The sequence below is a fragment of the Stegodyphus dumicola genome, chromosome 9 (genome assembly GCF_044657685.1).
Source record: "Stegodyphus dumicola isolate Sdum_Otavi_A_Nest chromosome 9, ASM4465768v1".
NCBI classification, from domain to species: Eukaryota; Metazoa; Arthropoda; class Arachnida; order Araneae; family Eresidae; genus Stegodyphus; species Stegodyphus dumicola.
The window spans coordinates 101,216,682-101,242,741 of NC_140776.1; the positions used below are offsets into that span (position 1 = coordinate 101,216,682).

A 26,060-nucleotide genomic window follows, 5' to 3' on the forward strand; every position below is an offset into this window, starting at 1 on the left:
ATCGCAGTTTTTATTTTGGATAAGTCCGAAGGTGAAGGATCTTTAGGGATCGGATTATATGGTCCTTCGTTTAAGAGTTTAGTGACACTATCGATGTAAGTGTTCTTATCCATGACGACTATCTGGCCACCTTTATCGGCCTTTTAAATGATAATATCCGGGTTAGAATGAATTTCACGCATTGTAGCTCTTTCTCTCGCAGTTAGATTTGGTTTCAAAGGTTTATTATTGAATTTCACATTATGAGCGATAAGATGCCTAATCATTTCTTTCTGTGAATCTGAAACTTTACTGAACTTAAAAGCTTTTTCGATAGGAGCCAAAATCTTTGGAATCGAGGGTTTACAGGCTTGTGAGAAGTTAAAATTATATTTTAGAATTCTCTCTTGTTCTTCTGAAAGAGTAACATTAGAAATATTAACTATTGGCTTGATGTTTAGAATGGGAAGATTTTTTGAACTACTTGAACTGGAAGACTGTAAAAGAAGTTTTTCGAATTTAACTGCAAGGGTGTTTTTATGACGGTTAACTGCATTCTCCGTTCTAGACCAAGACTTTTGTTCAAGGGCAGTGAATTTTGGATATGATTTAGCGAGTTCCAGATGAAGCTTATAGAGTTCATGTTCAATTTTGGACAATTGTTGACGTGTATCCCTTATCACGGACCGAAGTAAGGCAAGCTTGCAATTTAACAGAATTCTTGAAACGCGACTCGAAGGTTTTTGATTAGATTTGATTTGAATAAAATTGGGGATCAATTTTTTACATTTACATTTAAGTAAAAAGTCAAGATTATTCAGGAATTTTAGCCGTTTCAGGCGTAATTTAGTGAAACGATTAACGGATGAAGGCATGATAAACAATGCAGAAAATCAAATTAAATTAACTGAGCAATAATAAAGTACACACAAAACAGCAGAAAAATCCCTCACTGAAATGAATAGAAAACAAAACGTTTGTAAGCAAAATGCATGAAATCAGACAAGCAAAGCACAATATCCAAATGTACAAAACATAAACATAACTTGAAAATTGCAAAAATGTACTCACCGAAACTCCTACAATCACAAAATGGCGGCCACACCACGTGCAAAAAAGAAAGCAAAATGTAAGCCTGTTTGGGGCTTCTATAATTAAGACACAATAACACGCCGAATAAATACTAATTCAGAAGTCAAACAACAAAAATCAGCGTTATATTTACAAAATTTTCACAGGACTAGTTTCGATGGTTTTACCGAACCATCATCTTCAGCTGCAAAACCCCAAATGAACAAGATAGGAAATAATGATTAGATAAGATAAGAAAGCCTGGACAAGAATAAGCAAGTGGCGCCATCTGTTGGCGAAACCAGAACTAAAACATAATTTCTCTAAAAGCCGAAGGCAAATTTGGATTGGAATTAGGATCGTTAACTAGAACAGGAAGATTTTTATGAATGTGAAATGCCTCTAGAAAATCCAGTTCTCCAATGGAAGATGTTTTTTGAATAATTTTGGCAGCAGAAAAATTGAAAGTGTGATTTTTGGACCAACAATGTTGAGCAACAGAAGACTTCTGTGTTTCCTTTTTTCTAACATATGCCTCATGTTCTTTGACGCGAAATTTTAAGGCTCTCTTAGTTTGCCCCATGTAAATTAAACCACACTGGCAAGGAATCCTATAAATACCCCAGGAAATCATATCCGGAATGGGGTCCTTGAGTATAGAAGTTGGAATTTTATTGATGGGAGAATAAACAACCCGAAAGTTAAATTTCTGCAAAATATGTGCAACTTTATAGCTAATTGATGGAAAGAAGGGAATGACAACAGAATTTTTATAATCTCCTAAAATAAGAGTGTGGCTTTTAGTGTGTTGAGATGAAAATTTTTTAACTGCTTGATTAATAATGTTGGGTGAAAAGCCCCTGTCAATAGCTATTGCTTTTAAATAATTTAGTTCTTCATCAAGGGCTAGTTTGGAGGAGCAAACTTGAAGAGCACGGAAAACATAGGAATAAAATGAAGCTAACTTTTGTTTAGTCGGATGACATGATTTAAAGTGTGGTGGAAGGCAAACCGATGAAGGTTTACGGTAAACTGTAGTACTGAAGTTGGATGTGTTACGTGTGACCAGAATGTCGAGAAACGGAAGAGAATTGCAAGTCTCAAGTTCAAAAGTGAACTGAATAGCAGGATCAATAGAATTCATTGTTGGAAGAACTTTATTTAAATCATCTTTATTACCTTCAAACAGGGTAAAAGTATCGTCTACGTAGCGGAACCATGCCGGGAAGTTTAAAGTTTCAAACAATTTTGATTCATAATAATGCATGTAGATATCAGCCAGGATGGGACTGAGGGGGCTTCCCATGGCTAATCCCTCAGTTTGCTTGTAATATTTATTTTGGAAAACAAAATGTGTTTGGTTCAAACAGAGTTGAGTGAGAGAAATTAGCTCATCAATTTCGATGCAAGAGAAATGAAATTCGCGAAGTCTGGTTTCTAGACATCTTAATGCACCCTCCACTGGGAGATTGGTGAATAATGATTTTACATCAAAAGAAACCATGAGTAAATTACTAGGAGAAATGTTTTTAACCTTTTTTACAAACTCTATTGAATTTTTTATGGTGTAAATGTTATTGTCTAATAGAGTGGAAAATCTAGAAACTAAATATTTAGCTAATGGATACGAGGCAGTACCTAAATTTGATACAATAGGGCGGAAAGGAATACCACTTTTATGAATTTTGGGAAGAGCATATAATCTGGCACAATTCGCAACAGATGGGATAAGCGAATGTTTTAAGTTGCTTGAAATGATTTGCGAAGATTTGATCGCAGTTTTTATTTTGGATAAGTCCGAAGGTGAAGGATCTTTAGGGATCGGATTATATGGTCCTTCGTTTAAGAGTTTAGTGACACTATCGATGTAAGTGTTCTTATCCATGACGACTATCTGGCCACCTTTATCGGCCTTTTAAATGATAATATCCGGGTTAGAATGAATTTCACGCATTGTAGCTCTTTCTCTCGCAGTTAGATTTGGTTTCAAAGGTTTATTATTGAATTTCACATTATGAGCGATAAGATGCCTAATCATTTCTTTCTGTGAATCTGAAACTTTACTGAACTTAAAAGCTTTTTCGATAGGAGCCAAAATCTTTGGAATCGAGGGTTTACAGGCTTGTGAGAAGTTAAAATTATATTTTAGAATTCTCTCTTGTTCTTCTGAAAGAGTAACATTAGAAATATTAACTATTGGCTTGATGTTTAGAATGGGAAGATTTTTTGAACTACTTGAACTGGAAGACTGTAAAAGAAGTTTTTCGAATTTAACTGCAAGGGTGTTTTTATGACGGTTAACTGCATTCTCCGTTCTAGACCAAGACTTTTGTTCAAGGGCAGTGAATTTTGGATATGATTTAGCGAGTTCCAGATGAAGCTTATAGAGTTCATGTTCAATTTTGGACAATTGTTGACGTGTATCCCTTATCACGGACCGAAGTAAGGCAAGCTTGCAATTTAACAGAATTCTTGAAACGCGACTCGAAGGTTTTTGATTAGATTTGATTTGAATAAAATTGGGGATCAATTTTTTACATTTACATTTAAGTAAAAAGTCAAGATTATTCAGGAATTTTAGCCGTTTCAGGCGTAATTTAGTGAAACGATTAACGGATGAAGGCATGATAAACAATGCAGAAAATCAAATTAAATTAACTGAGCAATAATAAAGTACACACAAAACAGCAGAAAAATCCCTCACTGAAATGAATAGAAAACAAAACGTTTGTAAGCAAAATGCATGAAATCAGACAAGCAAAGCACAATATCCAAATGTACAAAACATAAACATAACTTGAAAATTGCAAAAATGTACTCACCGAAACTCCTACAATCACAAAATGGCGGCCACACCACGTGCAAAAAAGAAAGCAAAATGTAAGCCTGTTTGGGGCTTCTATAATTAAGACACAATAACACGCCGAATAAATACTAATTCAGAAGTCAAACAACAAAAATCAGCGTTATATTTACAAAATTTTCACAGGACTAGTTTCGATGGTTTTACCGAACCATCATCTTCAGCTGCAAAACCCCAAATGAACAAGATAGGAAATAATGATTAGATAAGATAAGAAAGCCTGGACAAGAATAAGCAAGTGGCGCCATCTGTTGGCGAAACCAGAACTAAAACATAATTTCTCTAAAAGCCGAAGGCAAATTTGGATTGGAATTAGGATCGTTAACTAGAACAGGAAGATTTTTATGAATGTGAAATGCCTCTAGAAAATCCAGTTCTCCAATGGAAGATGTTTTTTGAATAATTTTGGCAGCAGAAAAATTGAAAGTGTGATTTTTGGACCAACAATGTTGAGCAACAGAAGACTTCTGTGTTTCCTTTTTTCTAACATATGCCTCATGTTCTTTGACGCGAAATTTTAAGGCTCTCTTAGTTTGCCCCATGTAAATTAAACCACACTGGCAAGGAATCCTATAAATACCCCAGGAAATCATATCCGGAATGGGGTCCTTGAGTATAGAAGTTGGAATTTTATTGATGGGAGAATAAACAACCCGAAAGTTAAATTTCTGCAAAATATGTGCAACTTTATAGCTAATTGATGGAAAGAAGGGAATGACAACAGAATTTTTATAATCTCCTAAAATAAGAGTGTGGCTTTTAGTGTGTTGAGATGAAAATTTTTTAACTGCTTGATTAATAATGTTGGGTGAAAAGCCCCTGTCAATAGCTATTGCTTTTAAATAATTTAGTTCTTCATCAAGGGCTAGTTTGGAGGAGCAAACTTGAAGAGCACGGAAAACATAGGAATAAAATGAAGCTAACTTTTGTTTAGTCGGATGACATGATTTAAAGTGTGGTGGAAGGCAAACCGATGAAGGTTTACGGTAAACTGTAGTACTGAAGTTGGATGTGTTACGTGTGACCAGAATGTCGAGAAACGGAAGAGAATTGCAAGTCTCAAGTTCAAAAGTGAACTGAATAGCAGGATCAATAGAATTCATTGTTGGAAGAACTTTATTTAAATCATCTTTATTACCTTCAAACAGGGTAAAAGTATCGTCTACGTAGCGGAACCATGCCGGGAAGTTTAAAGTTTCAAACAATTTTGATTCATAATAATGCATGTAGATATCAGCCAGGATGGGACTGAGGGGGCTTCCCATGGCTAATCCCTCAGTTTGCTTGTAATATTTATTTTGGAAAACAAAATGTGTTTGGTTCAAACAGAGTTGAGTGAGAGAAATTAGCTCATCAATTTCGATGCAAGAGAAATGAAATTCGCGAAGTCTGGTTTCTAGACATCTTAATGCACCCTCCACTGGGAGATTGGTGAATAATGATTTTACATCAAAAGAAACCATGAGTAAATTACTAGGAGAAATGTTTTTAACCTTTTTTACAAACTCTATTGAATTTTTTATGATGTAAATGTTATTGTCTAATAGAGTGGAAAATCTAGAAACTAAATATTTAGCTAATGGATACGAGGCAGTACCTAAATTTGATACAATAGGGCGGAAAGGAATACCACTTTTATGAATTTTGGGAAGAGCATATAATCTGGCACAATTCGCAACAGATGGGATAAGCGAATGTTTTAAGTTGCTTGAAATGATTTGCGAAGATTTGATCGCAGTTTTTATTTTGGATAAGTCCGAAGGTGAAGGATCTTTAGGGATCGGATTATATGGTCCTTCGTTTAAGAGTTTAGTGACACTATCGATGTAAGTGTTCTTATCCATGACGACTATCTGGCCACTTTTATCGGCCTTTGAAATGATAATATCCGGGTTAGAATGAATTTCACGCATTGTAGCTCTTTCTCTCGCAGTTAGATTTGGTTTCAAAGGTTTATTATTGAATTTCACATTATGAGCGATAAGATGCCTAATCATTTCTTTCTGTGAATCTGAAACTTTACTGAACTTAAAAGCTTTTTCGATAGGAGCCAAAATCTTTGGAATCGAGGGTTTACAGGCTTGTGAGAAGTTAAAATTATATTTTAGAATTCTCTCTTGTTCTTCTGAAAGAGTAACATTAGAAATATTAACTATTGGCTTGATGTTTAGAATGGGAAGATTTTTTGAACTACTTGAACTGGAAGACTGTAAAAGAAGTTTTTCGAATTTAACTGCAAGGGTGTTTTTATGACGGTTAACTGCATTCTCCGTTCTAGACCAAGACTTTTGTTCAAGGGCAGTGAATTTTGGATATGATTTAGCGAGTTCCAGATGAAGCTTATAGAGTTCATGTTCAATTTTGGACAATTGTTGACGTGTATCCCTTATCACGGACCGAAGTAAGGCAAGCTTGCAATTTAACAGAATTCTTGAAACGCGACTCGAAGGTTTTTGATTAGATTTGATTTGAATAAAATTGGGGATCAATTTTTTACATTTACATTTAAGTAAAAAGTCAAGATTATTCAGGAATTTTAGCCGTTTCAGGCGTAATTTAGTGAAACGATTAACGGATGAAGGCATGATAAACAATGCAGAAAATCAAATTAAATTAACTGAGCAATAATAAAGTACACACAAAACAGCAGAAAAATCCCTCACTGAAATGAATAGAAAACAAAACGTTTGTAAGCAAAATGCATGAAATCAGACAAGCAAAGCACAATATCCAAATGTACAAAACATAAACATAACTTGAAAATTGCAAAAATGTACTCACCGAAACTCCTACAATCACAAAATGGCGGCCACACCACGTGCAAAAAAGAAAGCAAAATGTAAGCCTGTTTGGGGCTTCTATAATTAAGACACAATAACACGCCGAATAAATACTAATTCAGAAGTCAAACAACAAAAATCAGCGTTATATTTACAAAATTTTCACAGGACTAGTTTCGATGGTTTTACCGAACCATCATCTTCAGCTGCAAAACCCCAAATGAACAAGATAGGAAATAATGATTAGATAAGATAAGAAAGCCTGGACAAGAATAAGCAAGTGGCGCCATCTGTTGGCGAAACCAGAACTAAAACATAATTTCTCTAAAAGCCGAAGGCAAATTTGGATTGGAATTAGGATCGTTAACTAGAACAGGAAGATTTTTATGAATGTGAAATGCCTCTAGAAAATCCAGTTCTCCAATGGAAGATGTTTTTTGAATAATTTTGGCAGCAGAAAAATTGAAAGTGTGATTTTTGGACCAACAATGTTGAGCAACAGAAGACTTCTGTGTTTCCTTTTTTCTAACATATGCCTCATGTTCTTTGACGCGAAATTTTAAGGCTCTCTTAGTTTGCCCCATGTAAATTAAACCACACTGGCAAGGAATCCTATAAATACCCCAGGAAATCATATCCGGAATGGGGTCCTTGAGTATAGAAGTTGGAATTTTATTGATGGGAGAATAAACAACCCGAAAGTTAAATTTCTGCAAAATATGTGCAACTTTATAGCTAATTGATGGAAAGAAGGGAATGACAACAGAATTTTTATAATCTCCTAAAATAAGAGTGTGGCTTTTAGTGTGTTGAGATGAAAATTTTTTAACTGCTTGATTAATAATGTTGGGTGAAAAGCCCCTGTCAATAGCTATTGCTTTTAAATAATTTAGTTCTTCATCAAGGGCTAGTTTGGAGGAGCAAACTTGAAGAGCACGGAAAACATAGGAATAAAATGAAGCTAACTTTTGTTTAGTCGGATGACATGATTTAAAGTGTGGTGGAAGGCAAACCGATGAAGGTTTACGGTAAACTGTAGTACTGAAGTTGGATGTGTTACGTGTGACCAGAATGTCGAGAAACGGAAGAGAATTGCAAGTCTCAAGTTCAAAAGTGAACTGAATAGCAGGATCAATAGAATTCATTGTTGGAAGAACTTTATTTAAATCATCTTTATTACCTTCAAACAGGGTAAAAGTATCGTCTACGTAGCGGAACCATGCCGGGAAGTTTAAAGTTTCAAACAATTTTGATTCATAATAATGCATGTAGATATCAGCCAGGATGGGACTGAGGGGGCTTCCCATGGCTAATCCCTCAGTTTGCTTGTAATATTTATTTTGGAAAACAAAATGTGTTTGGTTCAAACAGAGTTGAGTGAGAGAAATTAGCTCATCAATTTCGATGCAAGAGAAATGAAATTCGCGAAGTCTGGTTTCTAGACATCTTAATGCACCCTCCACTGGGAGATTGGTGAATAATGATTTTACATCAAAAGAAACCATGAGTAAATTACTAGGAGAAATGTTTTTAACCTTTTTTACAAACTCTATTGAATTTTTTATGATGTAAATGTTATTGTCTAATAGAGTGGAAAATCTAGAAACTAAATATTTAGCTAATGGATACGAGGCAGTACCTAAATTTGATACAATAGGGCGGAAAGGAATACCACTTTTATGAATTTTGGGAAGAGCATATAATCTGGAACAATTCGCAACAGATGGGATAAGCGAATGTTTTAAGTTGCTTGAAATGATTTGCGAAGATTTGATCGCAGTTTTTATTTTGGATAAGTCCGAAGGTGAAGGATCTTTAGGGATCGGATTATATGGTCCTTCGTTTAAGAGTTTAGTGACACTATCGATGTAAGTGTTCTTATCCATGACGACTATCTGGCCACTTTTATCGGCCTTTGAAATGATAATATCCGGGTTAGAATGAATTTCACGCATTGTAGCTCTTTCTCTCGCAGTTAGATTTGGTTTCAAAGGTTTATTATTGAATTTCACATTATGAGCGATAAGATGCCTAATCATTTCTTTCTGTGAATCTGAAACTTTACTGAACTTAAAAGCTTTTTCGATAGGAGCCAAAATCTTTGGAATCGAGGGTTTACAGGCTTGTGAGAAGTTAAAATTATATTTTAGAATTCTCTCTTGTTCTTCTGAAAGAGTAACATTAGAAATATTAACTATTGGCTTGATGTTTAGAATGGGAAGATTTTTTGAACTACTTGAACTGGAAGACTGTAAAAGAAGTTTTTCGAATTTAACTGCAAGGGTGTTTTTATGACGGTTAACTGCATTCTCCGTTCTAGACCAAGACTTTTGTTCAAGGGCAGTGAATTTTGGATATGATTTAGCGAGTTCCAGATGAAGCTTATAGAGTTCATGTTCAATTTTGGACAATTGTTGACGTGTATCCCTTATCACGGACCGAAGTAAGGCAAGCTTGCAATTTAACAGAATTCTTGAAACGCGACTCGAAGGTTTTTGATTAGATTTGATTTGAATAAAATTGGGGATCAATTTTTTACATTTACATTTAAGTAAAAAGTCAAGATTATTCAGGAATTTTAGCCGTTTCAGGCGTAATTTAGTGAAACGATTAACGGATGAAGGCATGATAAACAATGCAGAAAATCAAATTAAATTAACTGAGCAATAATAAAGTACACACAAAACAGCAGAAAAATCCCTCACTGAAATGAATAGAAAACAAAACGTTTGTAAGCAAAATGCATGAAATCAGACAAGCAAAGCACAATATCCAAATGTACAAAACATAAACATAACTTGAAAATTGCAAAAATGTACTCACCGAAACTCCTACAATCACAAAATGGCGGCCACACCACGTGCAAAAAAGAAAGCAAAATGTAAGCCTGTTTGGGGCTTCTATAATTAAGACACAATAACACGCCGAATAAATACTAATTCAGAAGTCAAACAACAAAAATCAGCGTTATATTTACAAAATTTTCACAGGACTAGTTTCGATGGTTTTACCGAACCATCATCTTCAGCTGCAAAACCCCAAATGAACAAGATAGGAAATAATGATTAGATAAGATAAGAAAGCCTGGACAAGAATAAGCAAGTGGCGCCATCTGTTGGCGAAACCAGAACTAAAACATAATTTCTCTAAAAGCCGAAGGCAAATTTGGATTGGAATTAGGATCGTTAACTAGAACAGGAAGATTTTTATGAATGTGAAATGCCTCTAGAAAATCCAGTTCTCCAATGGAAGATGTTTTTTGAATAATTTTGGCAGCAGAAAAATTGAAAGTGTGATTTTTGGACCAACAATGTTGAGCAACAGAAGACTTCTGTGTTTCCTTTTTTCTAACATATGCCTCATGTTCTTTGACGCGAAATTTTAAGGCTCTCTTAGTTTGCCCCATGTAAATTAAACCACACTGGCAAGGAATCCTATAAATACCCCAGGAAATCATATCCGGAATGGGGTCCTTGAGTATAGAAGTTGGAATTTTATTGATGGGAGAATAAACAACCCGAAAGTTAAATTTCTGCAAAATATGTGCAACTTTATAGCTAATTGATGGAAAGAAGGGAATGACAACAGAATTTTTATAATCTCCTAAAATAAGAGTGTGGCTTTTAGTGTGTTGAGATGAAAATTTTTTAACTGCTTGATTAATAATGTTGGGTGAAAAGCCCCTGTCAATAGCTATTGCTTTTAAATAATTTAGTTCTTCATCAAGGGCTAGTTTGGAGGAGCAAACTTGAAGAGCACGGAAAACATAGGAATAAAATGAAGCTAACTTTTGTTTAGTCGGATGACATGATTTAAAGTGTGGTGGAAGGCAAACCGATGAAGGTTTACGGTAAACTGTAGTACTGAAGTTGGATGTGTTACGTGTGACCAGAATGTCGAGAAACGGAAGAGAATTGCAAGTCTCAAGTTCAAAAGTGAACTGAATAGCAGGATCAATAGAATTCATTGTTGGAAGAACTTTATTTAAATCATCTTTATTACCTTCAAACAGGGTAAAAGTATCGTCTACGTAGCGGAACCATGCCGGGAAGTTTAAAGTTTCAAACAATTTTGATTCATAATAATGCATGTAGATATCAGCCAGGATGGGACTGAGGGGGCTTCCCATGGCTAATCCCTCAGTTTGCTTGTAATATTTATTTTGGAAAACAAAATGTGTTTGGTTCAAACAGAGTTGAGTGAGAGAAATTAGCTCATCAATTTCGATGCAAGAGAAATGAAATTCGCGAAGTCTGGTTTCTAGACATCTTAATGCACCCTCCACTGGGAGATTGGTGAATAATGATTTTACATCAAAAGAAACCATGAGTAAATTACTAGGAGAAATGTTTTTAACCTTTTTTACAAACTCTATTGAATTTTTTATGGTGTAAATGTTATTGTCTAATAGAGTGGAAAATCTAGAAACTAAATATTTAGCTAATGGATACGAGGCAGTACCTAAATTTGATACAATAGGGCGGAAAGGAATACCACTTTTATGAATTTTGGGAAGAGCATATAATCTGGCACAATTCGCAACAGATGGGATAAGCGAATGTTTTAAGTTGCTTGAAATGATTTGCGAAGATTTGATCGCAGTTTTTATTTTGGATAAGTCCGAAGGTGAAGGATCTTTAGGGATCGGATTATATGGTCCTTCGTTTAAGAGTTTAGTGACACTATCGATGTAAGTGTTCTTATCCATGACGACTATCTGGCCACCTTTATCGGCCTTTTAAATGATAATATCCGGGTTAGAATGAATTTCACGCATTGTAGCTCTTTCTCTCGCAGTTAGATTTGGTTTCAAAGGTTTATTATTGAATTTCACATTATGAGCGATAAGATGCCTAATCATTTCTTTCTGTGAATCTGAAACTTTACTGAACTTAAAAGCTTTTTCGATAGGAGCCAAAATCTTTGGAATCGAGGGTTTACAGGCTTGTGAGAAGTTAAAATTATATTTTAGAATTCTCTCTTGTTCTTCTGAAAGAGTAACATTAGAAATATTAACTATTGGCTTGATGTTTAGAATGGGAAGATTTTTTGAACTACTTGAACTGGAAGACTGTAAAAGAAGTTTTTCGAATTTAACTGCAAGGGTGTTTTTATGACGGTTAACTGCATTCTCCGTTCTAGACCAAGACTTTTGTTCAAGGGCAGTGAATTTTGGATATGATTTAGCGAGTTCCAGATGAAGCTTATAGAGTTCATGTTCAATTTTGGACAATTGTTGACGTGTATCCCTTATCACGGACCGAAGTAAGGCAAGCTTGCAATTTAACAGAATTCTTGAAACGCGACTCGAAGGTTTTTGATTAGATTTGATTTGAATAAAATTGGGGATCAATTTTTTACATTTACATTTAAGTAAAAAGTCAAGATTATTCAGGAATTTTAGCCGTTTCAGGCGTAATTTAGTGAAACGATTAACGGATGAAGGCATGATAAACAATGCAGAAAATCAAATTAAATTAACTGAGCAATAATAAAGTACACACAAAACAGCAGAAAAATCCCTCACTGAAATGAATAGAAAACAAAACGTTTGTAAGCAAAATGCATGAAATCAGACAAGCAAAGCACAATATCCAAATGTACAAAACATAAACATAACTTGAAAATTGCAAAAATGTACTCACCGAAACTCCTACAATCACAAAATGGCGGCCACACCACGTGCAAAAAAGAAAGCAAAATGTAAGCCTGTTTGGGGCTTCTATAATTAAGACACAATAACACGCCGAATAAATACTAATTCAGAAGTCAAACAACAAAAATCAGCGTTATATTTACAAAATTTTCACAGGACTAGTTTCGATGGTTTTACCGAACCATCATCTTCAGCTGCAAAACCCCAAATGAACAAGATAGGAAATAATGATTAGATAAGATAAGAAAGCCTGGACAAGAATAAGCAAGTGGCGCCATCTGTTGGCGAAACCAGAACTAAAACATAATTTCTCTAAAAGCCGAAGGCAAATTTGGATTGGAATTAGGATCGTTAACTAGAACAGGAAGATTTTTATGAATGTGAAATGCCTCTAGAAAATCCAGTTCTCCAATGGAAGATGTTTTTTGAATAATTTTGGCAGCAGAAAAATTGAAAGTGTGATTTTTGGACCAACAATGTTGAGCAACAGAAGACTTCTGTGTTTCCTTTTTTCTAACATATGCCTCATGTTCTTTGACGCGAAATTTTAAGGCTCTCTTAGTTTGCCCCATGTAAATTAAACCACACTGGCAAGGAATCCTATAAATACCCCAGGAAATCATATCCGGAATGGGGTCCTTGAGTATAGAAGTTGGAATTTTATTGATGGGAGAATAAACAACCCGAAAGTTAAATTTCTGCAAAATATGTGCAACTTTATAGCTAATTGATGGAAAGAAGGGAATGACAACAGAATTTTTATAATCTCCTAAAATAAGAGTGTGGCTTTTAGTGTGTTGAGATGAAAATTTTTTAACTGCTTGATTAATAATGTTGGGTGAAAAGCCCCTGTCAATAGCTATTGCTTTTAAATAATTTAGTTCTTCATCAAGGGCTAGTTTGGAGGAGCAAACTTGAAGAGCACGGAAAACATAGGAATAAAATGAAGCTAACTTTTGTTTAGTCGGATGACATGATTTAAAGTGTGGTGGAAGGCAAACCGATGAAGGTTTACGGTAAACTGTAGTACTGAAGTTGGATGTGTTACGTGTGACCAGAATGTCGAGAAACGGAAGAGAATTGCAAGTCTCAAGTTCAAAAGTGAACTGAATAGCAGGATCAATAGAATTCATTGTTGGAAGAACTTTATTTAAATCATCTTTATTACCTTCAAACAGGGTAAAAGTATCGTCTACGTAGCGGAACCATGCCGGGAAGTTTAAAGTTTCAAACAATTTTGATTCATAATAATGCATGTAGATATCAGCCAGGATGGGACTGAGGGGGCTTCCCATGGCTAATCCCTCAGTTTGCTTGTAATATTTATTTTGGAAAACAAAATGTGTTTGGTTCAAACAGAGTTGAGTGAGAGAAATTAGCTCATCAATTTCGATGCAAGAGAAATGAAATTCGCGAAGTCTGGTTTCTAGACATCTTAATGCACCCTCCACTGGGACATTGGTGAATAATGATTTTACATCAAAAGAAACCATGAGTAAATTACTAGGAGAAATGTTTTTAACCTTTTTTACAAACTCTATTGAATTTTTTATGGTGTAAATGTTATTGTCTAATAGAGTGGAAAATCTAGAAACTAAATATTTAGCTAATGGATACGAGGCAGTACCTAAATTTGATACAATAGGGCGGAAAGGAATACCACTTTTATGAATTTTGGGAAGAGCATATAATCTGGCACAATTCGCAACAGATGGGATAAGCGAATGTTTTAAGTTGCTTGAAATGATTTGCGAAGATTTGATCGCAGTTTTTATTTTGGATAAGTCCGAAGGTGAAGGATCTTTAGGGATCGGATTATATGGTCCTTCGTTTAAGAGTTTAGTGACACTATCGATGTAAGTGTTCTTATCCATGACGACTATCTGGCCACCTTTATCGGCCTTTGAAATGATAATATCCGGGTTAGAATGAATTTCACGCATTGTAGCTCTTTCTCTCGCAGTTAGATTTGGTTTCAAAGGTTTATTATTGAATTTCACATTATGAGCGATAAGATGCCTAATCATTTCTTTCTGTGAATCTGAAACTTTACTGAACTTAAAAGCTTTTTCGATAGGAGCCAAAATCTTTGGAATCGAGGGTTTACAGGCTTGTGAGAAGTTAAAATTATATTTTAGAATTCTCTCTTGTTCTTCTGAAAGACTAACATTAGAAATATTAACTATTGGCTTGATGTTTACAATGGGAAGATTTTTTGAACTACTTGAACTGGAAGACTGTAAAAGAAGTTTTTCGAATTTAACTGCAAGGGTGTTTTTATGACGGTTAACTGCATTCTCCGTTCTAGACCAAGACTTTTGTTCAAGGGCAGTGAATTTTGGATATGATTTAGCGAGTTCCAGATGAAGCTTATAGAGTTCATGTTCAATTTTGGACAATTGTTGACGTGTATCCCTTATCACGGACCGAAGTAAGGCAAGCTTGCAATTTAACAGAATTCTTGAAACGCGACTCGAAGGTTTTTGATTAGATTTGATTTGAATAAAATTGGGGATCAATTTTTTACATTTACATTTAAGTAAAAAGTCAAGATTATTCAGGAATTTTAGCCGTTTCAGGCGTAATTTAGTGAAACGATTAACGGATGAAGGCATGATAAACAATGCAGAAAATCAAATTAAATTAACTGAGCAATAATAAAGTACACACAAAACAGCAGAAAAATCCCTCACTGAAATGAATAGAAAACAAAACGTTTGTAAGCAAAATGCATGAAATCAGACAAGCAAAGCACAATATCCAAATGTACAAAACATAAACATAACTTGAAAATTGCAAAAATGTACTCACCGAAACTCCTACAATCACAAAATGGCGGCCACACCACGTGCAAAAAAGAAAGCAAAATGTAAGCCTGTTTGGGGCTTCTATAATTAAGACACAATAACACGCCGAATAAATACTAATTCAGAAGTCAAACAACAAAAATCAGCGTTATATTTACAAAATTTTCACAGGACTAGTTTCGATGGTTTTACCGAACCATCATCTTCAGCTGCAAAACCCCAAATGAACAAGATAGGAAATAATGATTAGATAAGATAAGAAAGCCTGGACAAGAATAAGCAAGTGGCGCCATCTGTTGGCGAAACCAGAACTAAAACATAATTTCTCTAAAAGCCGAAGGCAAATTTGGATTGGAATTAGGATCGTTAACTAGAACAGGAAGATTTTTATGAATGTGAAATGCCTCTAGAAAATCCAGTTCTCCAATGGAAGATGTTTTTTGAATAATTTTGGCAGCAGAAAAATTGAAAGTGTGATTTTTGGACCAACAATGTTGAGCAACAGAAGACTTCTGTGTTTCCTTTTTTCTAACATATGCCTCATGTTCTTTGACGCGAAATTTTAAGGCTCTCTTAGTTTGCCCCATGTAAATTAAACCACACTGGCAAGGAATCCTATAAATACCCCAGGAAATCATATCCGGAATGGGGTCCTTGAGTATAGAAGTTGGAATTTTATTGATGGGAGAATAAACAACCCGAAAGTTAAATTTCTGCAAAATATGTGCAACTTTATAGCTAATTGATGGAAAGAAGGGAATGACAACAGAATTTTTATAATCTCCTAAAATAAGAGTGTGGCTTTTAGTGTGTTGAGATGAAAATTTTTTAACTGCTTGATTAATAATGTTGGGTGAAAAGCCCCTGTCAATAGCTATTGCTTTTAAATAATTTAGTTCTTCATCAAGGGCTAGTTTGGAGGAGCAAACTTGAAGAGCACGGAAAACATAGGAATAAAATGAAGCTAACTTTTGTTTAGTCGGATGACATGATTTAAAGTGTGGTGGAAGGCAAACCGATGAAGGTTTACGGTAAACTGTAGTACTGAAGTTGGATGTGTTACGTGTGACCAGAATGTCGAGAAACGGAAGAGAATTGCAAGTCTCAAGTTCAAAAGTGAACTGAATAGCAGGATCAATAGAATTCATTGTTGGAAGAACTTTATTTAAATCATCTTTATTACCTTCAAACAGGGTAAAAGTATCGTCTACGTAGCGGAACCATGCCGGGAAGTTTAAAGTTTCAAACAATTTTGATTCATAATAATGCATGTAGATATCAGCCAGGATGGGACTGAGGGGGCTTCCCATGGCTAATCCCTCAGTTTGCTTGTAATATTTATTTTGGAAAACAAAATGTGTTTGGTTCAAACAGAGTTGAGTGAGAGAAATTAGCTCATCAATTTCGATGCAAGAGAAATGAAATTCGCGAAGTCTGGTTTCTAGACATCTTAATGCACCCTCCACTGGGACATTGGTGAATAATGATTTTACATCAAAAGAAACCATGAGTAAATTACTAGGAGAAATGTTTTTAACCTTTTTTACAAACTCTATTGAATTTTTTATGGTGTAAATGTTATTGTCTAATAGAGTGGAAAATCTAGAAACTAAATATTTAGCTAATGGATACGAGGCAGTACCTAAATTTGATACAATAGGGCGGAAAGGAATACCACTTTTATGAATTTTGGGAAGAGCATATAATCTGGCACAATTCGCAACAGATGGGATAAGCGAATGTTTTAAGTTGCTTGAAATGATTTGCGAAGATTTGATCGCAGTTTTTATTTTGGATAAGTCCGAAGGTGAAGGATCTTTAGGGATCGGATTATATGGTCCTTCGTTTAAGAGTTTAGTGACACTATCGATGTAAGTGTTCTTATCCATGACGACTATCTGGCCACCTTTATCGGCCTTTGAAATGATAATATCCGGGTTAGAATGAATTTCACGCATTGTAGCTCTTTCTCTCGCAGTTAGATTTGGTTTCAAAGGTTTATTATTGAATTTCACATTATGAGCGATAAGATGCCTAATCATTTCTTTCTGTGAATCTGAAACTTTACTGAACTTAAAAGCTTTTTCGATAGGAGCCAAAATCTTTGGAATCGAGGGTTTACAGGCTTGTGAGAAGTTAAAATTATATTTTAGAATTCTCTCTTGTTCTTCTGAAAGAGTAACATTAGAAATATTAACTATTGGCTTGATGTTTAGAATGGGAAGATTTTTTGAACTACTTGAACTGGAAGACTGTAAAAGAAGTTTTTCGAATTTAACTGCAAGGGTGTTTTTATGACGGTTAACTGCATTCTCCGTTCTAGACCAAGACTTTTGTTCAAGGGCAGTGAATTTTGGATATGATTTAGCGAGTTCCAGATGAAGCTTATAGAGTTCATGTTCAATTTTGGACAATTGTTGACGTGTATCCCTTATCACGGACCGAAGTAAGGCAAGCTTGCAATTTAACAGAATTCTTGAAACGCGACTCGAAGGTTTTTGATTAGATTTGATTTGAATAAAATTGGGGATCAATTTTTTACATTTACATTTAAGTAAAAAGTCAAGATTATTCAGGAATTTTAGCCGTTTCAGGCGTAATTTAGTGAAACGATTAACGGATGAAGGCATGATAAACAATGCAGAAAATCAAATTAAATTAACTGAGCAATAATAAAGTACACACAAAACAGCAGAAAAATCCCTCACTGAAATGAATAGAAAACAAAACGTTTGTAAGCAAAATGCATGAAATCAGACAAGCAAAGCACAATATCCAAATGTACAAAACATAAACATAACTTGAAAATTGCAAAAATGTACTCACCGAAACTCCTACAATCACAAAATGGCGGCCACACCACGTGCAAAAAAGAAAGCAAAATGTAAGCCTGTTTGGGACTTCTATAATTAAGACACAATAACACGCCGAATAAATACTAATTCAGAAGTCAAACAACAAATATCAGCGTTATATTTACAAAATTTTCACAGGACTAGTTTCGATGGTTTTACCGAACCATCATCTTCAGCTGCAAAACCCCAAATGAACAAGATAGGAAATAATGATTAGATAAGATAAGAAAGCCTGGACAAGAATAAGCAAGTGGCGCCATCTGTTGGCGAAACCAGAACTAAAACATAATTTCTCTAAAAGCCGAAGGCAAATTTGGATTGGAATTAGGATCGTTAACTAGAACAGGAAGATTTTTATGAATGTGAAATGCCTCTAGAAAATCCAGTTCTCCAATGGAAGATGTTTTTTGAATAATTTTGGCAGCAGAAAAATTGAAAGTGTGATTTTCGGACAAACAATGTTGAGCAACAGAAGACTTCTGTGTTTCCTTTTTTCTAACATATGCCTCATGTTCTTTGACGCGAAATTTTAAGGCTCTCTTAGTTTGGCCAATGTAAATTAAACCACACTGGCAAGGTATCCTATAAATACCCCAGGAATTCATATCCGGAATGGGGTCCTTGAGTATAGAAGTTGGAATTTTATTGATGGGAGAATAAACAACCCGAAAGTTAAATTTCTGCAAAATATGTGCAACTTTATAGCTAATTGATGGAAAGAAGGGAATGACAACAGAATTTTTATAATCTCCTAAAATAAGAGTGTGGCTTTTAGTGTGTTGAGATGAAAATTTTTTAACTGCTTGATTAATAATGTTGGGTGAAAAGCCCCTGTCAATAGCTATTGCTTTTAAATAATTTAGTTCTTCATCAAGGGCTAGTTTGGAGGAGCAAACTTGAAGAGCACGGAAAACATAGGAATAAAATGAAGCTAACTTTTGTTTAGTCGGATGACATGATTTAAAGTGTGGTGGAAGGCAAACCGATGAAGGTTTACGGTAAACTGTAGTACTGAAGTTGGATGTGTTACGTGTGACCAGAATGTCGAGAAACGGAAGAGAATTGCAAGTCTCAAGTTCAAAAGTGAACTGAATAGCAGGATCAATAGAATTCATTGTTGGAAGAACTTTATTTAAATCATCTTTATTACCTTCAAACAGGGTAAAAGTATCGTCTACGTAGCGGAACCATGCCGGGAAGTTTAAAGTTTCAAACAATTTTGATTCATAATAATGCATGTAGATATCAGCCAGGATGGGACTGAGGGGGCTTCCCATGGCTAATCCCTCAGTTTGCTTGTAATATTTATTTTGGAAAACAAAATGTGTTTGGTTCAAACAGAGTTGAGTGAGAGAAATTAGCTCATCAATTTCGATGCAAGAGAAATGAAATTCGCGAAGTCTGGTTTCTAGACATCTTAATGCACCCTCCACTGGGACATTGGTGAATAATGATTTTACATCAAAAGAAACCATGAGTAAATTACTAGGAGAAATGTTTTTAACCTTTTTTACAAACTCTATTGAATTTTTTATGGTGTAAATGTTATTGTCTAATAGAGTGGAAAATCTAGAAACTAAATATTTAGCTAATGGATACGAGGCAGTACCTAAATTTGATACAATAGGGCGGAAAGGAATACCACTTTTATGAATTTTGGGAAGAGCATATAATCTGGCACAATTCGCAACAGATGGGATAAGCGAATGTTTTAAGTTGCTTGAAATGATTTGCGAAGATTTGATCGCAGTTTTTATTTTGGATAAGTCCGAAGGTGAAGGATCTTTAGGGATCGGATTATATGGTCCTTCGTTTAAGAGTTTAGTGACACTATCGATGTAAGTGTTCTTATCCATGACGACTATCTGGCCACCTTTATCGGCCTTTGAAATGATAATATCCGGGTTAGAATGAATTTCACGCATTGTAGCTCTTTCTCTCGCAGTTAGATTTGGTTTCAAAGGTTTATTATTGAATTTCACATTATGAGCGATAAGATGCCTAATCATTTCTTTCTGTGAATCTGAAACTTTACTGAACTTAAAAGCTTTTTCGATAGGAGCCAAAATCTTTGGAATCGAGGGTTTACAGGCTTGTGAGAAGTTAAAATTATATTTTAGAATTCTCTCTTGTTCTTCTGAAAGAGTAACATTAGAAATATTAACTATTGGCTTGATGTTTAGAATGGGAAGATTTTTTGAACTACTTGAACTGGAAGACTGTAAAAGAAGTTTTTCGAATTTAACTGCAAGGGTGTTTTTATGACGGTTAACTGCATTCTCCGTTCTAGACCAAGACTTTTGTTCAAGGGCAGTGAATTTTGGATATGATTTAGCGAGTTCCAGATGAAGCTTATAGAGTTCATGTTCAATTTTGGACAATTGTTGACGTGTATCCCTTATCACGGACCGAAGTAAGGCAAGCTTGCAATTTAACAGAATTCTTGAAACGCGACTCGAAGGTTTTTGATTAGATTTGATTTGAATAAAATTGGGGATCAATTTTTTACATTTACATTTAAGTAAAAAGTCAAGATTATTCAGGAATTTTAGCCGTTTCAGGCGTAATTTAGTGAAACGATTAACGGATGAAGGCATGATAAACAATGCAGAAAATCAAATTAAATTAACTGAGCAATAATAAAGTACACACAAAACAGCAGAAAAATCCCTCACTGAAATGAATAGAAAACAAAACGTTTGTAAGCAAAATGCATGAAATCAGACAAGCAAAGCACAATATCCAAATGTACAAAACATAAACATAACTTGAAAATTGCAAAAATGTACTCACCGAAACTCCTACAATCACAAAATGGCGGCCACACCACGTGCAAAAAAGAAAGCAAAATGTAAGCCTGTTTGGGACTTCTATAATTAAGACACAATAACACGCCGAATAAATACTAATTCAGAAGTCAAACAACAAATATCAGCGTTATATTTACAAAATTTTCACAGGACTAGTTTCGATGGTTTTACCGAACCATCATCTTCAGCTGCAAAACCCCAAATGAACAAGATAGGAAATAATGATTAGATAAGATAAGAAAGCCTGGACAAGAATAAGCAAGTGGCGCCATCTGTTGGCGAAACCAGAACTAAAACATAATTTCTCTAAAAGCCGAAGGCAAATTTGGATTGGAATTAGGATCGTTAACTAGAACAGGAAGATTTTTATGAATGTGAAATGCCTCTAGAAAATCCAGTTCTCCAATGGAAGATGTTTTTTGAATAATTTTGGCAGCAGAAAAATTGAAAGTGTGATTTTCGGACAAACAATGTTGAGCAACAGAAGACTTCTGTGTTTCCTTTTTTCTAACATATGCCTCATGTTCTTTGACGCGAAATTTTAAGGCTCTCTTAGTTTGGCCAATGTAAATTAAACCACACTGGCAAGGTATCCTATAAATACCCCAGGAAATCATATCCGGAATGGGGTCCTTGAGTATAGAAGTTGGAATTTTATTGATGGGAGAATAAACAACCCGAAAGTTAAATTTCTGCAAAATATGTGCAACTTTATAGCTAATTGATGGAAAGAAGGGAATGACAACAGAATTTTTATAATCTCCTAAAATAAGAGTGTGGCTTTTAGTGTGTTGAGATGAAAATTTTTTAACTGCTTGATTAATAATGTTGGGTGAAAAGCCCCTGTCAATAGCTATTGCTTTTAAATAATTTAGTTCTTCATCAAGGGCTAGTTTGGAGGAGCAAACTTGAAGAGCACGGAAAACATAGGAATAAAATGAAGCTAACTTTTGTTTAGTCGGATGACATGATTTAAAGTGTGGTGGAAGGCAAACCGATGAAGGTTTACGGTAAACTGTAGTACTGAAGTTGGATGTGTTACGTGTGACCAGAATGTCGAGAAACGGAAGAGAATTGCAAGTCTCAAGTTCAAAAGTGAACTGAATAGCAGGATCAATAGAATTCATTGTTGGAAGAACTTTATTTAAATCATCTTTATTACCTTCAAACAGGGTAAAAGTATCGTCTACGTAGCGGAACCATGCCGGGAAGTTTAAAGTTTCAAACAATTTTGATTCATAATAATGCATGTAGATATCAGCCAGGATGGGACTGAGGGGGCTTCCCATGGCTAATCCCTCAGTTTGCTTGTAATATTTATTTTGGAAAACAAAATGTGTTTGGTTCAAACAGAGTTGAGTGAGAGAAATTAGCTCATCAATTTCGATGCAAGAGAAATGAAATTCGCGAAGTCTGGTTTCTAGACATCTTAATGCACCCTCCACTGGGACATTGGTGAATAATGATTTTACATCAAAAGAAACCATGAGTAAATTACTAGGAGAAATGTTTTTAACCTTTTTTACAAACTCTATTGAATTTTTTATGGTGTAAATGTTATTGTCTAATAGAGTGGAAAATCTAGAAACTAAATATTTAGCTAATGGATACGAGGCAGTACCTAAATTTGATACAATAGGGCGGAAAGGAATACCACTTTTATGAATTTTGGGAAGAGCATATAATCTGGCACAATTCGCAACAGATGGGATAAGCGAATGTTTTAAGTTGCTTGAAATGATTTGCGAAGATTTGATCGCAGTTTTTATTTTGGATAAGTCCGAAGGTGAAGGATCTTTAGGGATCGGATTATATGGTCCTTCGTTTAAGAGTTTAGTGACACTATCGATGTAAGTGTTCTTATCCATGACGACTATCTGGCCACCTTTATCGGCCTTTGAAATGATAATATCCGGGTTAGAATGAATTTCACGCATTGTAGCTCTTTCTCTCGCAGTTAGATTTGGTTTCAAAGGTTTATTATTGAATTTCACATTATGAGCGATAAGATGCCTAATCATTTCTTTCTGTGAATCTGAAACTTTACTGAACTTAAAAGCTTTTTCGATAGGAGCCAAAATCTTTGGAATCGAGGGTTTACAGGCTTGTGAGAAGTTAAAATTATATTTTAGAATTCTCTCTTGTTCTTCTGAAAGAGTAACATTAGAAATATTAACTATTGGCTTGATGTTTAGAATGGGAAGATTTTTTGAACTACTTGAACTGGAAGACTGTAAAAGAAGTTTTTCGAATTTAACTGCAAGGGTGTTTTTATGACGGTTAACTGCATTCTCCGTTCTAGACCAAGACTTTTGTTCAAGGGCAGTGAATTTTGGATATGATTTAGCGAGTTCCAGATGAAGCTTATAGAGTTCATGTTCAATTTTGGACAATTGTTGACGTGTATCCCTTATCACGGACCGAAGTAAGGCAAGCTTGCAATTTAACAGAATTCTTGAAACGCGACTCGAAGGTTTTTGATTAGATTTGATTTGAATAAAATTGGGGATCAATTTTTTACATTTACATTTAAGTAAAAAGTCAAGATTATTCAGGAATTTTAGCCGTTTCAGGCGTAATTTAGTGAAACGATTAACGGATGAAGGCATGATAAACAATGCAGAAAATCAAATTAAATTAACTGAGCAATAATAAAGTACACACAAAACAGCAGAAAAATCCCTCACTGAAATGAATAGAAAACAAAACGTTTGTAAGCAAAATGCATGAAATCAGACAAGCAAAGCACAATATCCAAATGTACAAAACATAAACATAACTTGAAAATTGCAAAAATGTACTCACCGAAACTCCTACAATCACAAAATGGCGGCCACACCACGTGCAAAAAAGAAAGCAAAATGTAAGCCTGTTTGGGACTTCTATAATTAAGACACAATAACACGCCGAATAAATACTAATTCAGAAGTCAAACAACAAATATCAGCGTTATATTTACAAAATTTTCACAGGACTAGTTTCGATGGTTTTACCGAACCATCATCTTCAGCTGCAAAACCCCAAATGAACAAGATAGGAAATAATGATTAGATAAGATAAGAAAGCCTGGACAAGAATAAGCAAGTGGCGCCATCTGTTGGCGAAACCAGAACTAAAACATAATTTCTCTAAAAGCCGAAGGCAAATTTGGATTGGAATTAGGATCGTTAACTAGAACAGGAAGATTTTTATGAATGTGAAATGCCTCTAGAAAATCCAGTTCTCCAATGGAAGATGTTTTTTGAATAATTTTGGCAGCAGAAAAATTGAAAGTGTGATTTTCGGACAAACAATGTTGAGCAACAGAAGACTTCTGTGTTTCCTTTTTTCTAACATATGCCTCATGTTCTTTGACGCGAAATTTTAAGGCTCTCTTAGTTTGGCCAATGTAAATTAAACCACACTGGCAAGGTATCCTATAAATACCCCAGGAATTCATATCCGGAATGGGGTCCTTGAGTATAGAAGTTGGAATTTTATTGATGGGAGAATAAACAACCCGAAAGTTAAATTTCTGCAAAATATGTGCAACTTTATAGCTAATTGATGGAAAGAAGGGAATGACAACAGAATTTTTATAATCTCCTAAAATAAGAGTGTGGCTTTTAGTGTGTTGAGATGAAAATTTTTTAACTGCTTGATTAATAACGTTGGGTGAAAAGCCCCTGTCAATAGCTATTGCTTTTAAATAATTTAGTTCTTCATCAAGGGCTAGTTTGGAGGAGCAAACTTGAAGAGCACGGAAAACATAGGAATAAAATGAAGCTAACTTTTGTTTAGTCGGATGACATGATTTAAAGTGTGGTGGAAGGCAAACCGATGAAGGTTTACAGTAAACTGTAGTACTGAAGTTGGATGTGTTACGTGTGACCAGAATGTCGAGAAACGGAAGAGAATTGCAAGTCTCAAGTTCAAAAGTGAACTGAATAGCAGGATCAATAGAATTCATTGTTGGAAGAACTTTATTTAAATCATCTTTATTACCTTCAAACAGGGTAAAAGTATCGTCTACGTAGCGGAACCATGCCGGGAAGTTTAAAGTTTCAAACAATTTTGATTCATAATAATGCATGTAGATATCAGCCAGGATGGGACTGAGGGGGCTTCCCATGGCTAATCCCTCAGTTTGCTTGTAATATTTATTTTGGAAAACAAAATGTGTTTGGTTCAAACAGAGTTGAGTGAGAGAAATTAGCTCATCAATTTCGATGCAAGAGAAATGAAATTCGCGAAGTCTGGTTTCTAGACATCTTAATGCACCCTCCACTGGGACATTGGTGAATAATGATTTTACATCAAAAGAAACCATGAGTAAATTACTAGGAGAAATGTTTTTAACCTTTTTTACAAACTCTATTGAATTTTTTATGGTGTAAATGTTATTGTCTAATAGAGTGGAAAATCTAGAAACTAAATATTTAGCTAATGGATACGAGGCAGTACCTAAATTTGATACAATAGGGCGGAAAGGAATACCACTTTTATGAATTTTGGGAAGAGCATATAATCTGGCACAATTCGCAACAGATGGGATAAGCGAATGTTTTAAGTTGCTTGAAATGATTTGCGAAGATTTGATCGCAGTTTTTATTTTGGATAAGTCCGAAGGTGAAGGATCTTTAGGGATCGGATTATATGGTCCTTCGTTTAAGAGTTTAGTGACACTATCGATGTAAGTGTTCTTATCCATGACGACTATCTGGCCACCTTTATCGGCCTTTGAAATGATAATATCCGGGTTAGAATGAATTTCACGCATTGTAGCTCTTTCTCTCGCAGTTAGATTTGGTTTCAAAGGTTTATTATTGAATTTCACATTATGAGCGATAAGATGCCTAATCATTTCTTTCTGTGAATCTGAAACTTTACTGAACTTAAAAGCTTTTTCGATAGGAGCCAAAATCTTTGGAATCGAGGGTTTACAGGCTTGTGAGAAGTTAAAATTATATTTTAGAATTCTCTCTTGTTCTTCTGAAAGACTAACATTAGAAATATTAACTATTGGCTTGATGTTTACAATGGGAAGATTTTTTGAACTACTTGAACTGGAAGACTGTAAAAGAAGTTTTTCGAATTTAACTGCAAGGGTGTTTTTATGACGGTTAACTGCATTCTCCGTTCTAGACCAAGACTTTTGTTCAAGGGCAGTGAATTTTGGATATGATTTAGCGAGTTCCAGATGAAGCTTATAGAGTTCATGTTCAATTTTGGACAATTGTTGACGTGTATCCCTTATCAC

At 34.9% G+C, this 26,060-nt stretch overlaps 1 protein-coding gene across 1 annotated transcript in view; it reads right to left on the reverse strand.

Moving 5' to 3' along the window:
- LOC118194764 (BAI1-associated protein 3-like) overlaps positions 1 to 26,060 on the reverse strand; it is a 282,557-nt gene that overhangs the window by 128,455 nt on the left and 128,042 nt on the right. The gene's annotated exons all lie outside the window — the stretch shown is intronic.